General features: G+C 37.3%; 1 pseudogene; it reads left to right on the plus strand.

Annotated features, from left to right (window-relative positions):
- LOC102176766 lies at positions 3,036-4,629 on the plus strand (annotated as a pseudogene).

The following is a 6,062-nucleotide window of genomic DNA, read 5'->3' on the forward strand; positions in this document are numbered from 1 at the left end:
TGGACAGGGAGGCCTGGCGTGCTGTGGTTCATGGGTTCACAAAAGTCAGATGATGACTGAGTGGCTGAACTGAATCCCCTTCAACAGAAGTCAGGACCAGTGACTCAAAATCATTACAACAGAGTCTTCTAGTTTATGACTCTACAACAAGAAGTCCTGCCAGCCTAGTACTCAGAACTATCTACCAGCATCACCAGACCATTTTTCCCTTCAGAGAAATAAAAGAGAATAAGGGGAACAAGAGGGATGTATCTGAGTCTCAGTCCTAGATTTAAAAAAATTTGATCTTCTGTTCTAGCTCCCTTCAGTTCAGTTCAGTTCAGTTCAGTTGCTCAGTCATGTCCAAATCTTTGCAACCCCATGAACTGCAGCATACCAGGCCTCCCTGTCCATCACCAACTTCTGGAGTTTACCCAAACTCATGTCCATTGAGTTAGTGATGCCATCCAACCATCTCCTTCACAGTGCACTAATAGATGTGAGTAGCTATTTTTCTGTCTCTCTCTGTCCTCACTCTAATATTCACACTCCCTGAGGAGCAAAGTTTCCCTTATCATCTCTCTGTCTCCGCTGGAGAAACTTATGGCCAGTATTTCTTTGTTTACTCACCTCCGCTCACGCAGTGTGAGAGATTCACTCACTTGTTTTGGGCTCTATGTTAACTTATCACTGCACTCCTTTCAATAATTTTATTTAAAAATCAAATTTATTGATACTTGTATATAAGGCATTGTACCAAGCACTGTATTGAGTTTCCAGTCTAGTACAGAAGAAAAGCCAATAAATAACTCATAATAATTGATACAGATGATTTTGAACTATGGTGTTGGAGAAGACTCTTGAGAGTCCCTTGGACTGCAAGGAGATCCAACCAATCCATTCTGAAGGAGATCAACCCTGGGATTTCTTTTTTTTTTTTTTTCAGTTAGATAAATATCTTTATTTACCAAGTGAAATGTTTTCTTTTTCTCTCCAGTTAGAATTCAATAAGGGAAATATTTTTTAAATAATATTTTATGATTCTTTTATAATATCATTATTGTTAATATTTTATTTTTTATTTTTTTTAATTTTTATTTTTACTTTATTTTACTTTACAATACTGTATTCGTTTTGCCATACATTGACATAAATCCACCACGGGTGTACATGTGTTCCCAAAGGGAGGGGGGTTCATGTCTGGGATTTCTGTGGAAGGAATGATACTAAAGCTGAAACTCCAGTACTTTGGCCACCTCATGCGAAGAGCTGACTCATTGCAGAAGACTTTGATGCTGGGAGGGATTGGGGGCAGGAGGAGAAGGGGACCACCGAGGATGAGATGGCTGGATGGCACCACTGACTCGATGGACGCGACTCTGAGTGAACTCCGGGAGTTGGTGATGGACAGGGAGGCCTGGCGGTGCTGCTATTCATGGGGTCGCAAAGAGTCGGACATGACTGAGCGACTGAACTGAACTGAACTGAAACATAAACATAAGAAGGATATTCCTCAGCACATAAAAATGGTCTTATTAACTGGGATTTTCATTATTAAAGCCCTTAACTTAATGACCTAACTATTTAATAAATTTCATCAGATACACTGGGAATGTGTAAGAGAAGATAAGGAAATATAATGAGTCAAATAAAGAGATTCTACCAAATGCTGTTTTGTGTAATTGTTAAATCAGGTGATACCTGACGGGACATGAAATTAAAAGATTTTTTTGTTGGGTGATATAAATCATTGAATGACAGAAATGTATTCAAACTTCATTTGGAAACCTTGGAAAATATTGATATTTAGGAGTTAATATTTAGTAAAACTTTCAAATTTCAGTATCATTGTATATATTTAGGTAGAAAGGAGGAACAAAAAAATGTCTTAAAGAAAAAAAAAACCCGCTATCATTGCAGGAACGAAAATGCTGCTGAAACAAAAGATATAATGGAAAGAAACTGAATAGATTAAAAAGAAATGAGACTGTGCTAAGCATCTCATAGGAATCATTTATCTGAATATACACAGAATGTAGATTTTAGTATTTCTGTTTTTCGGAGAGTTGGAAAGTAGATATATTATCTCAAGACCGCACAGCAAGAATGGGGTTGAATTGAGGATTCAGACCTCTAACGTCTACCATATTCAGGATCCATTAGAATGAAGATAATAGAAGTACATTTAATCCAACTACCCATTAGGTGTGTCCTTAAAGAATATCTGCTGTCTACGTGGCTATTCAGGCTGTGCTCCAACTTTATGACTGTCAGCTCAGGATGTGTCTGGTGATAGGGATGTTTGTCTTTGCTGTGAAACTAAATATTTCTTCCCATGGTTTGAGGCAGTTCATTTTACCCAGTCTCTTGAAAGTATACAGTAAGTTCAGTACCTCTCACTGCCATATGATGAATTTTGAAATAACTGCCTTGTGCCACGTGAATTTTTGCTTTGCCAGAAAAAAAAATTCTCAGTTATTTTGGCCATCTTAAAATAACTGATTTCTAGATCATATTTAGGAAACTGTGTAGCTTTTCCTACAGTATTTTACTTCAAACTGAGCACAATAGCCAAGTATCACTTGAGTGTTAAGAATATGAATTTCTATTTTTTAGAAGCTACTCATTTCCTGTGCAAATCTAAAGATACATTGGTCTTTAAAAATACATCACACTTTTGACTAGTATTGAATTGAGACTAAAATTACTTATTTTATTTTGCATGTTCTTTACTCATCCACATCTCGTCCATCTTTGAATTCTATTGAGAACACATGCAAAATACATGACTATATTTTTAAAAGGTTGGCATACAAACACCTAGTGTTTGTGTTCAAAAGAACTTTATGATTTGGAGAATAGAATCATTTTCTCACCTCCACCATTTAAATCATGAAGTCCAAATTGCATAGATCAATCTTGGTACACTGATGCCCTGGTTACAGTGTTGGAGTACATGACTTGTATTTAGGCCATTATACTCTCACCCCTAAGATTATCCAAATTAGAATAAGAATGGTTCCTGGTGTGGAAAAACTTATTGAGGTATAGGCATGATGTCTGCCAAGCAGTTGCATGTCTGCCCTCTGGAGTCAAAGTCCAGGGAGAAGGAAGCTGGGACATTAGTCCATCAGATCTCAGGTGAAGTGATACTGGTTGTCACATTTTAGGTATTTTCAGTTGAGATGTTATTAAAGACAGCCCCAACTAATATAACTACTTTCCACAGACTTGTGAATCCTCCTGCATTAATTATAGAAAGCACACACTACTATTATTTATTATAAATGGAAGGAAAATGCTATGTCATTTGACATGCATGATATCAACATATCAACAAAGAAACTTGGAGGAAAGAAGAGTACTCAGAAATAATACTAGAAATCTACATGTTGACTGACTTTAAAAATCTATAAATTGTTGTTTCTCTTAAACTTTATGAAATTTCTTAATTATAAAGTTCTTGATGTTTATAATTTCTATTCTAGTTCAACCAGAATGATTGTTTGTCCTCGAGTAGTAGGAGATACTGGAGAATTCCCTGCATCATGTATGTCCTCTGATGAAGGATAAAGAATGATCTCCACAGAATTACTCTCTGCCTCTCTCTCTCTCTCTGTGTCTCTCTCTCTGTCTCTGTGTGTGTGTGTCTCTCTCTCTCTCACACACACACACACACACAGAAATACATTCATTTTCTGTTTTTTTAATTAGAATCTGCTGAGAAGAAAATGGACCCTGGAAATCACTCCTCAGTGAGTTCATCCTCGCTGCCTCACAGAACAGCCACAATTCCAGCTGCCCCTTTTCCTCCTCTTCCTAGGAATCTATTTGGTCATGGTAGTGGGGAACCAGGGCATGATCACACGGATGGGAGTCAGTTCTCACCTGCATACCCACATGTACTATTTCCTTGGCAATTTGTCTTTATTGATCTCTGTCAGTCCACTGTCATTACCCCCAAAATGCTGGTGAACTTTGTTACAGAGGAAAATGTCGTCTCCTACCCTGAATGATTGACTCAGCTCTATTTCTTTCTTCTTTTTATTATTGCAGAGAGTTATTTGTTGGCTGAAATGGCATATGGCTGCTACGTTGCTATCTGTAGCCCCTTGCTTTATAATGCATTCATGTCTTATAGGTGCTTCCAGCTCACAGCAGCAGTTTACGTCTTGTGAATCACTCAGTCGACCTTCCATACTTGCCTTATTTTGAGACTCTATTTCTGCAAGGCCAATGTGGTTAACCATTATTTCTGCAATGTTTTTTCACTCTTGGAGCTATCCTGTTCTAGCATCTATTTCAACAATTTTTTGGCTCTAGTCTACAGTTCTTTCAATGTCCTGATTTCTGTCTTAACTATTCTTATCTCCTGCATCTTCATTCTCTACAAAACCTTCCACATACACTCCACGGAGGGCAGGTCCAAAGCCTTTAGCACCTGCAGTTCCCACATCTTTCCTGTTGCTGTTTTCCATGGATCTGCAACATTCATGTACCTGCAGTCATCATCTGTGAGTCCCATGGACCAAGGGGCTCATATAAAGACAAGGGTTTTATACCTGCACTGTGCCCATGCTGAACCCTCTGACCTACACTCTGCAGGATAAGGATGTCAAATTGGCCCTGAAGAAAATTCTGGACAGTTGAAAATGTAGATGAATAGACTCAGTGTTGGTGCCATATCAGAAATAAACCTTTGCTTTACTGAGATATGTAATATTTTATTTTTATTGTTCAAATTTTTGGAAATTCAGGATCATTTTCTCAGACAATACATTTCCCAAATTCTCTTCAAGCTAAAACCTTTGACTTTGTGTTATATGACTATGGAGAAATATCAAGAATAAAGTCAGAGACTCGAGATTTAAAGTTTCAGTGTAATATTAAAAAAAACAAGAATAACTATGATGATCATCATAAAGTAATGACATATTATTATTGAGATAGTATAAAATATCAACCAGTGTGCCCAGCACTTTATATTAGACAACTTTCTTTAATATTTATGATATTCTCTCAAGGCAAGCCTTAGTATTGTTTCCATTTGAGAGATTAATCAACTGAAGCCTGTTTGCTTTGAGTAAATGTCCCCATAGTCCCAAACATAATAAAGACAGAGGCTAGAAGGTCTGGCTCCAAGAACTGTAATTTTACTCAAAGTAATCTATTGGCTCCATGTAATTATGGGTAGGTGTAAGGCCTTCCCAGTAATTTCTTTCTACACATTAAGCATCTACCTTTTGTGTGAGATTGTATTGCTTTTTGTTAGATCTCTCCAATGCTATTTTTACTTTTATTTCATTTGATTTAATGAAAACAATCAAAATATTTCAAACTTGTGTTGATCAAGCAAAAACACCAAATGCAGAGTGATTGCAGAATCTTATGATAAGACTTATCAAAGAGATTCAAATTATCATGTTCAATACCAACAATTTCTACACAAGTAGCTCAACACGTTTTTATCTTTAAACCATTAGTGCTATACTGTTTATGTAACAGGTGCTTCCCCGGTGGCTCAGTGGTAAAGAATACAGCTGCCAATGCAGGAGATGTGGGTTCAGCCCTCCGGTGGGAAAGATCCCCTGGAGAAGGAACTGGTAACCCTCTCCAGTATTCTTGCCTGAGAAATCCCGTGGAGAGAGGAGCCTGCAGGCTACTGTCCACAGGGTTGCAAAGCGTCCATCCAACATAACCTTGCCGCTAAACTACAACAATAAATGTATGTTAACAGCTACTCATAATAAACCCGAATTCTGTAAGTTGTATTACTTTCATGAGGTTCACGCCTTTTGCCATATAAGTTATAAACAATTGCCATTTCTTGTCAGTTTTATCTTGGAAACATCTCTTATCTCCCCTCATATTGTTCCTTTTTAGCTTCTGGGCATTAACATCTGGCGACTATAAATTCACATGAAACTCTGAATACCCAGTTGTCTTCAGCCTCTTCTCAGTTCAAACCATCTTACTCATTACTGACAGATCGACATTCTTTGGGTAGTGTGCTGCCTTATTCAACTATAGTGTCCAAATATGCGACTATATATATATATAACATAATTTTATTTACCACACGT

Source organism: Capra hircus, chromosome 29 (genome assembly GCF_001704415.2).
Source record: "Capra hircus breed San Clemente chromosome 29, ASM170441v1, whole genome shotgun sequence".
Taxonomy (NCBI): domain Eukaryota; kingdom Metazoa; phylum Chordata; class Mammalia; order Artiodactyla; family Bovidae; genus Capra; species Capra hircus.